The sequence below is a fragment of the Monodon monoceros genome, unplaced genomic scaffold (genome assembly GCF_005190385.1).
Source record: "Monodon monoceros isolate NGI ecotype Baffin Bay Population unplaced genomic scaffold, NGI_Narwhal_1 Super_Scaffold_12, whole genome shotgun sequence".
Classification (NCBI taxonomy): domain Eukaryota; kingdom Metazoa; phylum Chordata; class Mammalia; order Artiodactyla; family Monodontidae; genus Monodon; species Monodon monoceros.
Window position 1 is genome coordinate 65284172 of NW_021703768.1, and position 15597 is coordinate 65299768.

Below are 15597 nucleotides of genomic sequence, written 5' to 3' on the forward strand. Positions count from 1 at the left end.
CTTCCAGGGAATGTTATTAGGCATGTTAGGTTGTAACTGGGACACTAAAACTTGAATCACTCATTATTCAGCACATGCCCCTTACTGGTAGTCAGCAAAACTCAGACGAGAATACCCTATCCAGGATCTGATTGTGATGACACATGGCAAGATGTCAAGCATCTCCAGAGGTCTTAGATGTTTGGCCTATTGCCATTTGAGAGATAGCCTCCGCTTTTGCAAAATATTATTCTCATAACTGGTTCTAGGTGCAATTCTTAATGTTTATCCTGGGAAGGTGGTAGCATCATATAGTTGGGCCTATAGAGTCTGAAGAATATTTGCTGTCTCAGAAGAACTTAAGGAAACTTAATTTTCAGACCTGGAAGTGATCCACTTTTTAGAATCACTTGTTTAGCCTTGTTGCCTTGAGTCAAATAAAGTGAGGTACTTGGACTTCCCTGGTGGCGCAGTGGTTAAGAATCTGCCTGCCAATGCAGGAGACACAGGTTTAAGCCCTGGTCCGGAAAGATCCCACATGCCGAGGAGCAGCTAAGCCTGTGCGCCACAACTACTGAGCCTGTGCTCTAGAGCCCATGTGCCACAATTACTGAAGCCCGTGCGCCTAGAGCCCATGCTCCGCAGCAAGAGAAGCCACCGCAATGAGAAGCCCGCGCACCGCAATGAAGAGTGGCCCCCACTCGCCGCAACTAGAGAAAGCCTGTGTGCAACAACGAAGACCAAACGCAGCCAAGAAAAAATAAAGTGAGTTGCTCTTTATGAAGCATGAACAATGCCAGAAACACATCCTTAAAATGTTAATTTAATTTGGCTGGTTGAGGTAAGAATCCAGACAGTTTGGTTCACCTAAAAGTGACTGGGATTTATGATATTGTTTTTGATCTGGAATAATTCTGGTCACATGAATGAGAGTTCTAAGGGAAGGAGATTGGGCATAGTTATGAAGAATCATCACCTTTGCTGCAGGGTTCGGGACCAAAGTATGAAGCATGTTTTCTTCAGAATTGTTGACTTCGTACTTTTGGCAAACAATAAATTCACTTTTAAGAGGAAGGTAAAAGTTAAAATCTATCTGGCTGATAAGTTTGATTTTGTGACCATGGGTTTTTTCATCTGTTCTTTACTTCCCTGCCGGCTTCTCTGAACTGAAATGGGAAGAGCTCACTCTCAAGTGATACGAACTTATTTCGCCAATCACCAGCAGTTCCACAGTAGAAGTTAAAACTTTGCAGGCCCAGATATCACAAGAGTATTCTTTTTCTATTTGCCAAGATAAAATTCCAACTTTGGGATTCGGATCATGCTGTAAGATGTAAATAACATTTTAATGAGTGCTGCAGAGGAAGAGTGTGCTGGGTCAGTTGCCCACCACTGAAGGGCTGGATTTAGTGTAACTTGGGTCATAATGAAACTAGTTTGGTGGTCTTTGCCTCCCCAGTTGACATTTTCCCACATTAGAAAACCAGCACAGTTCTTGCAATTCCCTACAAAGGACAATTGCAGTTCTGCCCAAAACCAGAACTGGAGTGTGGATGGGATAACTGGAGGAGAAGCTAGAGGAGAAACAACACAAACACTTTTAATCCTAAATGAAACTCTTGCCTAGATTTAGAATGAAAAGGGAAGGGGGAAAAATAATTGCATGTGTATTTTTATTTCTGTCCATATTCTGTAATCTCAAATACTATGCAAAGACATCTTGTTTCCATTTCCTTCACTGTTCATGTTCTTGACTCTGTGAGAATACATTTTCAAAAACATTGACTAAAAGCATGTGTTAACTTCTCTGTACTAATAACTCCAGCTCCTCGGGCTATAGGACTGAATGCCCACATCTCAACAAGATTCCATGTGAACTGTACTTGTGACTTTCTTACCTCTCCCTGATTTCAAATTCATCTTCTCTAATCAGCTATAACTCACCTGACTCTTAATCCAGGCACAGTCCCAGTTCCTACAGGGAGTCCTCTGTCATGACAAGTGCACACCTTCATCTCTTCTTTTTTGCACCTGTCTATATGGAACAGTTAAGGCCTAATCACATACATCTGAATTTCCTATTACTGTTTCATTTGACTGATTGAAATATAAGTGAACATTTAAAAGGGAGAGAGAGAAAAAACCCTTCAAACGTAAAATGCTACATTCCCGACCTCACTAAGGACCTAAGAGGATTCTTTAGGTCCTTTTTAAAAAAATCTATTTATTTATTTATTTTTGGCTGCATTGGGTCTTCATTGCTGTGTGCGGGCTTTCTCTAGTTGTGGCGAGCAGGGGCCACTCTTCGTTGCGCTGCACGGTCCTCATTGCGGTGGCTTTTCTTGTTGTGGAGCATGGGCTCTAGGTGCATGGGCTTCAGTAGTTGCGGCTCGCAGGCTCTAGAGCACAGGCTCAGTAGTTGTAGTACATGGGCTTTGTTACTCCTCGGCATGTGGGATCTTCCCGGACCAGGGCTCGAACCTGTGTCCCCTGCATTGGCAGGCGGATTCCCAACCACTGTGCCTCCAGGGAAGTCCCTAGGTCCTTTTTTTTCTTTGGAAAGAGACACTAGCTCTAAATCCCTTAATAATTCTACCTGATTTAAATCTGACTTTAATCCTGCATGATAAATTAAGATTCTGTATCTTTTCACCTTTGCTTTTTGGAGTAATTTGTCTAACCCAACACCTGTATGAGTAGATGAGATCCTCCAAGTGATAGAAAGGCATTGGGAAGGGTAGCATTAGCTTTAAGAGGAGCTCCCTTACTAGGGGGCACCCTGACCTGGCTGGTGCTTGAGGGCTTCAGGAATGGTTGCATTTAGAGACCCACCCACTGAACGAAGGACATCTGACTCCTCTGATTGCATGTAGAGTTCACTGGACAGCCACTACAGGTATCCTCTTACAGTACTATTCCCAATTCACCAAAGTCCCCCCACAAAATATTCTACTTAGAGGAAGAAAGCATTGTCCGTGGGAGGATGCCAGGTAGCCAGCCAGAAGGAGGAATCCTGAGGTCTGTCCCAGCACAGTACTTCCCTGTGGCAGGATAGTGTGCCTTTCCTGGAGCTGGGCCGACTTTGCCCTAAGGTTACATTTCCACACAAAGAAGCCTTTAAGGGTGCTGCTGCAGGCCTCCACACTGGAGGTTTATGTCTGTCAATCTCAGAAAAAAAAAAGAAAGCCGTAATAAAACTGCAGGAGCCAGCAGTGGGGAATTACAACTCCAGGATCAGCGGAGGTCTGCCTTACAGCCCTGCTAGATGCTAAGCACTGGCCTCTCTAAGGATGGAGAACAATAAAGCGGAAGGAATTTAAGTCAATTGGCTGCTGGATTGCATGAGCAGGACTCAGAAAAGGGGGCACTTGCAGAGGGTGGGCCACTGATTCTTGGCTGCTGTTATCATGCCAGTCCAGCTGGGCGATCCAGAGTCTGAGAGGAGAAAAGTTTACCCAAGTCAAGCAAACCAAGGAGGACTACAGACACGCAAGTTGGAGGCTCAGTGTGTGCGGCAGCCAAGGCAACTCCAAGTGTAATTCAGCTGATTCAGTTAATAAGAACAAATGCTAATTAAGGTCTCAGTGAGTGACCACGATAGACAGAAAAACAGGAAATACATCAGAAGATGGACTGAAACACTTTGCAAAGAGACACAAGGCAAAACAAAGGGGGTGGCATCTAGGAGGTAGGCAGAGAGAGGTGGGGAAGCCACTGAGTGTACCTGACTGGCTGGGGGGTGCGAGTGGGTTATGGTGCTGAGAATAGAGAGGGCATCACTGCCACCTGTCTAGCATCTCTGCAGCCCTCATTTTGGCAGTATGGCCGTGATTCCTGCACAGAAGGCTGGTTGGACCCAGCTTGAGAGCTTCCTAAAATATCCTTGGGTCTGATGCAATATCACTTTGTGATGGCACTGCATTGCGATGCAGTGACAGGATAACCTGGTGGTGGAGTAGGAAGGCCTTTTACGTCTTCATATGACTGTGTCTGACAGAGGCCCATGAGAGCAGCGCGTTCCCAAAGGAGAATGTGTCAGGTGGAAGAGTGGTTAAGCTTCCTGATGTGGAAGGAAGAGTTCCCAATCACCCACTCTCACTGCAGAGACTGGCCACCTGTGGAGGGCTCTGTCAGGGGATGGAGACTCAGGCAGACAACAGGGCACCCTAAACAGCACAGTGAGCAGAGGAAGGGCTGTGCTAAAACCAACCATCACCCCGAAAAAAGCAGAAAAAACAAGGTAGCTTCCCCTAGAGTACGCCCTCTGGGCCAAGGTGTTGGGTTGGGTAACAGGAGAGGGGACAGGCCTAATCTGGAGAAAGCCACCAAGAGCTGCAAAGAGCTGGCAGAAAGGTCCAGGTTGGCCTAGGTCTCCAAATGAAAACAATTTGCCTAGCTCTAGGCAAGTCCTTGTTCTGCATAATGATATGAATTTCGAAATGTGAATTAAACCTTGCAAAGGAAGGCAACTCTTTTCTCCCTCCCCCAGGCCATTCTACCATTCTTAGAGGGGGAGAGGTGGGTCAGAAAGAGGAAGGTTTAACATTTTTGCCCTTTTACCAAAACATGGAAAGTGTCAACCACGTCTCCCGCCATCCCTGCCCCCAATGCTCAAAGTGTTCAAAACTAAAAGCTGCAGCATCTTTTCAGCAAGTAATCAGCACAAGTTGAAAGGCACATGCTGTTGCATTTCTGATCAGATTGTATGTTAAGCAGGAAAATAGCCTCCCTCCCCCCCACCTTTTTTTTTTTTTTTTTTTTTTTGGCTAAATGCTTGTCTGTTTAAAGAAGCCACCAGGCAGTGCCTCTCACTTTGTCTTGGCAGGGCACAACCATCAGACGAAGTGGGAGGAAGAAACATTAACTTCAACAGCTGTTTCTTGACCCCGGCTGTCAGTCTTCCCAAGAATAAATTTTGGAGAGTCCTATTTGAAACAAAGAGGGAGTTTTGGGGGAGAGAAAAGTTGGTTGGTTCCAGGGCGGCCGCCCAAAGGAGCAGGGACCAAGATGTTGGCAGTTACGACGCGGCCTGCCAGCCTCTGCCGGGTGTAGGGATGGAGCAAAGTAACTTGAAAGCTCCCCTCTCGGCGCCCTGTGCCTGCAGCTTCCCCCCCTAACGCGCGCCCAGATCCAGCGCCGGCGGTAAGAGCTGTAGCTCGACTACAGTAATTCCCCAGCTCGGGCGGCTTGAAACTGCTCGGGCTGAATAGCATTTGCTGTTCCGTCCTGCGGCCGCCTCCCGCCGCCGCTGCCGCGCTCGCTGCAAAGCAGCTCTCATTATCCCGGAAGTTGTGCTGACACAGTCTCGCTGCCACCAGAAGTTTGTCAACATCAAACTTCTCCTGTGTGGGGTACGTTCACCTTCCACGAGTATTTAATCGAGCCAACAAGCAAACAAACAAACCCAAATAAACCTGCCCGTGATGTCATGGTCTTTTTTTTCTTCTTTTGCTTTTCTGGAAGGCTGGGGCTGTTAGGAATTTGCTGGTGGGCGCTCCGAGCGCCGGTAGGTTTCGGGAGGAGATAAGGGACTGCCCCCGGGTGGGGAGTAGGGAGGGGACCGCGCAGGGCGTGCGGGAGGTTGGGGCCTGGGCGCGGGGCAGGGGGCTGCGACCGGGGTTGGCAAATGGGTCCTGCAGCCCCTGGGCTGCGGTTGGCTTGGAGGACGCACGGACGTGGGCGAAGGTTGTTGCTTTTGCGGCCCCGACCCCGCAGCAAAGGTTACCTAGACGCGGTGGCCAGGCGTATACGGCGCGGGGTGGGAGGGTTCTACGCTCCCACCGCGGTCTGCACTCCTGCAGGACGTTTCTGCAAACACCTCTCGGGATCTTTCGAAATAAAGGACATTAGGGTCATGAAATGTATTTTGAGGCTTCAACTGCAACCTAAAAGAAATCCTTGCTATTTGAGGGCACAGATGTACCACCTTTTCTCTTCTGATACCTTCATTAAGCCATTTGGTCTAAAACTCCTTTCCCTAAGCCAGGTCTCCAGGTTTAGTTTGAGTTGCTGCTCGCCAATTTGGGCGTTTGTGCTTTCCAGTTGCTCGTCTGCTGAGATACTCCAGGCGCAAATGGGGGTGGAGTGGGGTGACGGGGGTAGGGGGGAGAGGAGGAAGAGGAGGATTCTGATTAACCCTTTCCGTTCCGTACTTTTATCCGGGTACGTTCAATCCTGCTCAGACTGCAGAGGACAAGGCCTGACTCGCTGAGTTGTGACCCTAGGCACTCGTGAATTAGTGCCACTTGGGGGCCACAGGTCTTTGTGGAGGAGCTGGAAACCTCAGACACTGATATTAACTTTATATCTAGTTTGGGAGGCCACATACTGCCTTCAGACCCAGGAAATCCGAAAGTGGGTTGTGGTATCCCCCGTGTAATGTCAAGTCAGGTATGGGCGTCTGAGAGAGTTCAGTATCCCTAAAGCGACAGCCCGAAGTCTGCTCCCTTGAATTGGAAATGTGTCCACTTGTGGATGCAGCAAAATTTTTCTACACTCTTCAAAAATAAGTCAGAGTGAATAAATATCTCTGAAGAGAATATTACCCATTATCCCACTATGATATTGCGGGGAGGCTGATTTAATCCATTTAGGGCGCCAGGTACTGCATTTACTCTTGTTGGTAGGCTGATATTAATCATGTTTTTAGAAAAATTATATCTACAGTCATGTATCTTTGATAACAAGAAGCAAGACGCTTTCTCCTATTTTTCAAACTACCCTAAACAGGAAAATTGTTCTAGTCCCAAGGGGCTAGCTTACCTTAAACACAAAACAAAAACAAAAAGCTAAAAATAAAATCCAAAGAAAACACACTGAGGTGTTTATCTGGCACTGGAAGTTACTTTTGACGAACACAAATCAAACTGATTCAAATACAGTTACAGAGCAGGCAGTCCTAAAAAAAATAAAAGTCACACACAAAGAAGTGTGTTTTCTTGAAAGTTTAGCTATTCACTACAGTGAATTTTCCCTTTGGCCATGCCTCAAAAAATGTCCCTGAATTATTCAGACTTCTTTTCTTTGGATGGTACTTTAATTTCTATTTATTTATTTTCTTATAATCCACAAAGTACTACTCAACATTGTTGTACCTCAGTGTGGACATGAATCAAGAAGGACATGTGGAGGATTCCATTTCCAACTCCACGTGCATGAATTTTTTGCCTTGGTTGTTAATCTGTCATGGTGTAAAAAGCCTGATTTACAAAGGCTGGAGGGCTTTTGCAGAGCAAGATTTTGTATGGTTTCTATGGCTGGGCTTATATACAAATAAAACTATTTTGCATTTCTGTCCACAATTTCCTAGTTGCACGAGTTTTCAGTTTCTAGTCCCTGAATGGGAGCAGCAAGCATGAGGAAACAATTTCTTTTTACAGTGATGTGAGCCCTATGCTCATCTGGATTTAGTTACTTCATAAGGTAAATATCACTAAATGTGCACTGAGATCTTTGGGGATCTAAGGTGGTGGACGGGTGAAAATAGTCTACTGTGAAATGCTAAAGAATGTCAAACAACAGAATTCGTTTACAGAGCTAATTGGGTCAACTATGGTACTCTTTAAAGTGGGAAGTAATTCGAACATTTAAAAAAAGTATTTTCAGTTTACTTTTGGTTACACTTAGATTATGTTAGTTACTATGAGTTTTAGAATTTTACCCTAGGAATTCGATTAAAACAGACCCTTCTGAAAAATATACACCCTCCAATGAATAATGTCTGCTAGTGAAAACGTAGGTTTTAAATTTCATGCTAATTACATTTTTAAATAATGAAGTTCTTGTAATTATTTTTATTTAAAGGCAAAAATATCTGATAGATAATGGCCAAAGCTAACCAAACAGCTTTTAAAAATAATGAATATTAATGAAGTTCATGAATAGCACAATACTGCCCCTGCCTGCCTCAGGAAAACAAATGTATTGACTTCAGTCTCCTAAAATAACAACCCTTAGTTATTGATGGTTAAAATAATTTTATTGCTAAAAAGACTATACATAATGCAGTTTTTGCAGTTCATAAGACTTGGCCCTGTTTACTGGACTTTACTGGATCTCTTCCCCAAAACTAAGCATATTTTATCTTCTTACATATCTGAATGTTATTTCTTTTTATTAATTTGCCGCCTCAAGACATTTTGTTTTCACTTTTCTAAGTTCCCCTCCTCTGTCATTTCAGTAGCTCACATGAATGACTCAGGATTTTTAGGCCTTTACTTATACTTGGTACATAGATAACGGCATCATTAGTCAGTGCCTCCATTCATCTACATTTGTCTAAGCATATTGGAAGCTACCCATGAAATCTTCTAATGAAAGTGACAAGTGGATGTCAATCAAGTGACCCCATCCATTTCAACCTCATTTTGTATGGTATGTAAATGTTTATGTATAGTTCTTCCATAAAAATAGGCTATTTTTTGATCTGGACATCTGCCTGCTAAGGTAGGTTTCCCAGATCACTGATTGGCATTAGACTAAATTTGCAAAATTTAACACCAAATGAATGACAAAAGAAGAGAAACAGTATATAAAATTAATTAATGGCAGAATCCATTCCCTTAAGATAAATACTTTCTGATGCTCTAAATTTCAAGATTCTACAGTTCTACTTCAAATGAATTTATAATGAGAAAGGTAAAATCATTTTGAGTAAGCCAGCAAATTTGGGTCAAAATGAAAGCAGTTCTGAGAGAGAAAGAGAGAAAGGGAGAAGTTCCTACTTCCCAAAGGGCTGGTTGGGATTTTCTATTTTAAAAAAATGTATATATATATATATATATATATATATATATATATATATATATATATATATATACTTTTTTTTTTCTGTATGTGTGTGTTTAAAAATACGCACACACGATAGTATACTCTGGTGTCCTCCTTGTTTTCCTTTGTTTTTAATAACCAGTCCAATTTCTAGTGCTGGTAGGTGAATGCTTATTAGAACTTGATGCCAGTTTTAATCTGAGATTACTTTGCACTTGAAATCAATTGCTGTTTTATAATCTGTGACATGTTTTTACATGTTTAGAAGTGCTGCTGCTGCTGCTATAAAAAATTCTGTGTTCATTTTATAATGAGTTTATATGTTTAGCCAAAAAGTATTAGTACAGTATGCTAAGATTAGACAGTAAAGATTCTAAAATCCTAAATGGTTTAGTAAGCCCTTGATAATAATTGTAGTTTTATGGATAAAAAATATTTCGAACATTTTAATACTGTATAAAAGTGCATTTTTTTTCCTAAAGTTGTTATGGAATTTCTTTGTCCATAAGGAATATTTTTTAGAAGTTTATCATTTGAAGTTATTTGATTTGGAAATGGTTTGGAGTGAAGTTAATCTTTACAGCCAGGACCACAGATTGCAATTTCACTTACCATTATCCATGGCTGGATATTTAATTTTACTCCTGTGACCTAAAGAATTTTTAGTGACTTTTTAAAAGTGGAATGTGGAACGTAGCTCCAGCTCATTGTGAACGTGGGAATTTGATAAATAATGGTCTAAATGACCATTTACTCTGTGACGTTGTATAATGAGTAGACATGAAAAAGAAGCTATCAACTAAACTGTGGGTTTAAAGTTTAGAATATTTTTTGACTGTGGCTGTAAGTCAGAGTCAACATGGCAATTACATTTGCCATGTAATTGGCAATATGTTTTTTGGTCCACCAGTGCTTTTTTCCCCAAATTTGCTGTATATTCAGGTACAAATGAGATTTTTCTAACTGCCTATTCTGCAAACTAAACTTGTTTTCTAAAAACCAGACTGGGCATCTCTTTCTGTTTACATATGGAAACAAAGAATCCTGAATTAGAGAAAAATCTGGCTCTCTTGCTTATGATTTTGGAAACAAGACTTTTTAAAATATAGATTTATATTGAAGGGCTAGCTGTCTTCTTTTGGGGGGAAAGAAGAAGCCTTGGTTTTGTTAATAAACAGTACAAACCCAGCTCAGAACTACTATTGGGAATTAGATATGGAAAGGTTCAAGCTGTTCTGACTTAAATTTTTAGATATGTAACATATGTGATGACCACCCACCTAGTGGCTAAATAGTATGTTTACTTTCCTACAATTTTCTGAACCCATTCAACTTTGGAGATTTAAATATGGCATAAATCTCTGTGCTCAAGAACTTGGTATGGGAATTCTGATGTAGCAGGATCCTCCAGCCTTGACTCTGGTTTGTGTCAGTCTTTTCTCCAAGGCGGTGGTTCTGTCTCCATCCCACACACTTGACTCTTCTCTCACTCTGAGCCATCCCCCTGTAGTGTGCCCCACTGGGTCTGGCTGGAATGCCTATAAGGCAGCTGCTTAAAGACTGTATAACATCCTAGGGGTACAGTTTGACAGATTTAACCTCACATTCAAGCTCTTTAAGGCTAAAATTAGCCATGTTTTCCTGCCTTCTTCCAAAAGGCTATATTTAACCAAAGGATCTTAAGGATGGAGAAGTTCTAGAAGAGGCCTGTAAGCTGAGGTTGTGTTCAGGTTCTGGTTCCTGAAGAATCCATAGCCCAGGGCCCACAGGCCCTTTAAAATGTTTTGTGATCACTAGAGGGCTCTGAAGGAATCCCTTAATGCCTTTAAAAGTCCCAGTGCCCTCCCCCATCTGGCCAGGGCTTGCAACCACACTGGGCCCATTGCCTCAACAAGGGCATGAAGAAGTTTGGAAAGCTTGGGTAGGCTTGGAAAAATGACAAGGATGGATGCTTCTCATCCCACTGTTCCAAGGAGAAGATTGGAGGACAGGCGGCTGAAGGGACAGATACCCGGTGCAGACACTCGACAACTCCTGGGCGATGAGCCAAACACTGGGCCAAGCACTGGGCACAGCTCCAGAGCCCGGGCCCATGCCCAGGGCACTCAGTGGTTTAAAGCTGGCACAAAAAGGACACTCCTGCCGGCAGGAAACTGAGTTGAACAGATTGGGAAAGAGCAAAAACAGGCTGCCCAGGAGGCTGTCTTCTGGCCTAGAGTTTCCAGTTGTCAGCGGCAGCCTAGGGTAGAGCAGATTTTGGGTTTCCTCCTGCCTAGGGGGCTGGTAGAGGTGGGATTGGATCCAGGGTGGGTGCAGTGTGCCGAACCCAGCACGGGAAGGTACAGAGGCACATATCCACCTGGGGAGAAACCCTTCATCAACGTAGGATTCCCAGTCCAGCTTTGTCTGGGCTCTGGAGTGTCCTCTGAGAGTGAGTTCTGATGCTTTAAAACTTCTGTAAAATGTCAGAACTTGCTTGTCCCAGATTTATCTCAGGAAGATTTTTTGAAAGGGTTAGGAAAAGAGCGGCATTTTCTTAGCCTTTTTCATTTCTCTTATTTAGTGCTTACCCCGTATATAAGAAAAAGGAAAATTGAAGAATATGATCAATCCTCCTCCTGTTGCTATAGTAGACTCCTTTTTTTTTTCTTTTTGCGGTACGTGGGCCTCTCACTGTTGTGGCCTCTCCCGTTGCGGAGCACAGGCTCCGATGCGCAGGCTCAGCGGCCATGGCTCACGGGCCCAGCGGCTCCGCAGCATGTGGGATGTGGGATCTTCCCGGACCGGGGCACGAACCCGTGTCCCCTGCATCGGCAGGCGGACTCTCAACCACTGCGCCACCAGGGAAGCCCCAGACTCCTATTTTTGATATGTTAAACCACTGCAGCTATCTCTTAAGGGCTAAAAGTTGGTAAGTCAGTCCCACTTCCCTACACTTGGAGAAAGGCAAAATAGTTCTGAGTTTTATTAAAGAATTTTAGACCCTGGAGAATCCAGGCATTATGTTGGAGCCAAGAGAACAAGAAAGGGAATGAAGCTTTGGGTCTGCAGAAATCCAGATGGACTTCAGGTTAATAGCAGGGGGTTGCAGCTGGTGGCTCATATAATTAGCAGAAATAAAAAAACAAAAGCAGAAAGACATTTTTTTTCTAAGTAATAAGCAGCACTAACACCCAGTAGTCACCTCAGACCTCCTGAACCAGCATCCTACATAGGTGTTCCAGAATCAGAAGTTTCAACAAAACTTTCACAAGTGATTTTTATACATGCTGAATTTTGAGAACTATAGCTATACAGCTTAAGAATAATGCCATCCTTCTATGATCCCAAATCATGAAGGTAAATAAAGACATCATCTGAAGTCACTTACTTCTCTGTTGTTTTTCTTCTTCTTCTTCTTTTTTTTTTTTTTGCGGTACGCGGGCCTCTCACTGTTGTGGCCGCTCCCGTTGCGGACCACAGGCTCCGGACGCGCAGGCTCAGCGGCCATGGCTCACGGGCCCAGCCGCTCCGCGGTATGTGGGATCCTCCCAGACCAGGGCACAAACACGCGTCCCCTGCATCGGCAGGCGGACTCTCAACCACTGTGCCACCAGGGAAGCCCTTCTCTGTTATTTTTGAAAGCACTGTAATCATTTTGCAGCACAGTTTTCCTTCCCAGCTGCCTTCATCTAGGACAGATTTTTTTATTGGTTAATACTTGGCAGCAGAGGGTTACTGAGAGGTTCTAATCTGGCCATTAATAATCATAACAGGAAAAAATTATGCTACCCACTTTTCTGAAGTGCCTAGATACAGTAGCCCCACTTTACAGATGGGGAAACTTGACCATCAAGAGGTCAGACAACTTTCCGAAGGTCAAGATGGGTGGCAGAGCCAGGTTTCAAACATAAGCTTGTGGCATTATAATCCCTGCTCCTAATCACTCTGTCCTGGGAAAACTACTTAATCTCTATAAAGTGTAGTTTTCTTGTGGCTACCATAGGGACAAAACCTACTTTAAGAAGGTGTGAGGGTTAGATATTAACATAAGTAAAGCTCCTGACACATAATAGTCACTCAATAAATGGTTGCTCTTATTACCAAGTAATGGAGTAAACCAAACAGTGGATAATCCACATAGAGATAACCAGTAATTGACTGGGTCTTCTCAATCAGCTTCATGGTTACATTTCATGAGGCGTGCACACCTACTTCATCCTTATTTTGTATAAGAAAGTCATTTCCTGGTCTCTACTCAGTGCTCTAATTGGGGACCACAATATATGGGAGGTGAGCAAACCACAAGGCTAGAAATATATTGCTGGTTTATCTAATGACAATCTAATGAAATTTAAAAATCATTTCTAAACACTCAAGATGACTGAATTTTTCTTGACTAATGTATACAACATCTAAGGAAAATTTCTTAAAGCAACTATGATGCCACAATGGCATCTCCAGAGCTTTGAAAACCCTTTCAAAAATTGATTTGGTTACATCATTGCTTTGTTAAGGCCATAAAGTCTGTCTGCCTTGCCTGGTTCATCTCCCCAGACAGACTTGCTAACACTTTCCAACATGCCTTCCCATGTGTTGTTCTCTGTGCTGGAATATACCTTTTTTTCCTCTCTTCCTGGAATGCTCCAATTCATTCTTCATGGTCACATCTCAAATGTTACCTTCTGTGTGAAGTCCCTCCATCCCACTTCCCCAGAAAGAATTACTCTCCTCTGTGCTTCCACAAAACACAATTACACCTCAGTTATAGCACCGTCACAAGATATTACATTGAAATGATTTGTCTGGTGAACACTTCCAGGCCAAGGACCATGATTTATGCATCTTTGTATATGTCAGCACATCATCACAGTTGATGGCACATCTTAAGTGCTATGTAAATGCTTGTTAAATGAATGAAAAGTTTTAAGTGGTACAGGCTTTTTTTTTTATTATTAAAGGGAATTTGATTGCACAAAGTCACCTGACTGGTTTTCAGTGGGCTGACCTAGGAGTCCTTGGTCATTCATTGTGATGGAGGAAATGAACATGAAGAAATGAACCTGCCTTCATACATGTACATACTCTCTGCTCTCATCTGTAGTGGTGGAAGTCATGCTTAAGAACCTGACCTTGGGGACTTCCTTGATGGCGCAGTGGTTAAGAATCCACCTGCCAATGCAGGGGACACGGGTCCAAGCCCTGGTCCGGGAAGATCCCACATGCTGCAGAGCAACTAAGCCCATGTGCCACAACTACTGAGCCTGTGCTCTAGAGCCCACAAGCCACAACTACTGAACCCACGAGCCACAACTACTGACCCCATGTGCTGCAACTAAAATCCCACATGCCTAGAGCCCATGTTCCGCAACAAGAGAAGCCACCGCAGTGAGAAGCCCGCACACCACAACGAAGAGTGGCCCCTGCTCACCGCAACTAGAGAAAGCCCGCAAGCAGCAATGAAGACCCAATGCAGCCAAAAATAAATTAATAAATAAATAAATTAATTAATTAAAAAAAAAAAAGAAACTGACCTTGGACAGGTTAAAGAGAACAAACACCAGCAGGAATCATGGGTGCAGTTGCATTGCTAGGGGTAGAAACACAAAGTAGATGGTCACAGTTTAGCATCCTAGGTGAGTTCGGAGTGAAAGATGACCTTGAAACATTTTAAGACCAATAGCATCTGTTATTCAATTTTCAGTTGTCCCTTTACTCTGAACTGTGCCACATTTCACCCTCTCTTACTCCCAAACTTCCTATAAAAATTCTACTCTTCACAGCAGTCTTGGGCTATTGGCCAATGAAGAATTAAGGGATAGAGTAAAGTGAAGTAAAGTCTTTTCTTCATTTCTCTTTGGCTAAGACCAGCACCTTGTCAAGAAAATGGTGTCCTGAATGATAGAATGAGTGGAGATTCTGGGCCTGGCTCCTCTTGCCATGACCTTCTTATCCAGCAGTATCCACAAGACACTCTGTATCTCTCTGCTCCAACCATACAGGTCTTATTCTTGATGTGCTTCCTACAGAGACTGCATATGCTGTTCCCTTTAATTAGGGAGCTCTTCCATTCCCTTTTTTATCAAATTAACTATTTCTCATCCTCAACTCCATCATCATTTACACAAGGAAACTTTCCCCGACTAGGTCAGCCTCCTCCTGATTGCCTCTCCTTAGTAGCATGTATCACAGTTACAATTTTACATTTATTTGTAAGATTATTTCATTCATGTCTGCTTCCCCTGTGGACAGAAGCTCCATGAGAGATGTTTTTGCACCATTATATCCCTAGTTCCTAGAATAGTGCCAGTTGCAAAGTGGGTCTCAGTAGATACTTGTTCAATGATATGGGAAAAAACTATTTTTTCCCAAAGACATTGGACATAGGTGACCCCTGAAATGGAAGGCAGCAGATAACTTGGGTTCCACATCCATTCACTGAGTCCCTCCAGTGTGCCAGACGCTGTGCTAAGTCTTAAGGATACATGATGAATGGGACACTGAGCATTGCCCTCATGGTTTCTTTCTTTCTTTTTTTTTTTTTTTTTTTGCGGTACGTGGGCCTCTCACTGTTATGGCTTCTCCCGTTGCGGAGCACAGGCTCCGGACGCACAGGCTTAGCGGCCATGGCTCACAGGCCCAGCCACACCACGGCATGTGGGATCCTCCCGGACCGGGGCACGAACCCGTGTCCCCTGCATCGGCAGGCGGACTCTCAACCACTGCGCCACCAGGGAAGCCCAGCCCTCATGGTTTCTTTAAAGCTTCTCTTAACTATGTATAAGCTAATTATAGTGATGATGACAATGATGATAATAATGTAAAAGTGATAGTGAATATGTGTAGTAGATTGAGCATCTACTGTATACC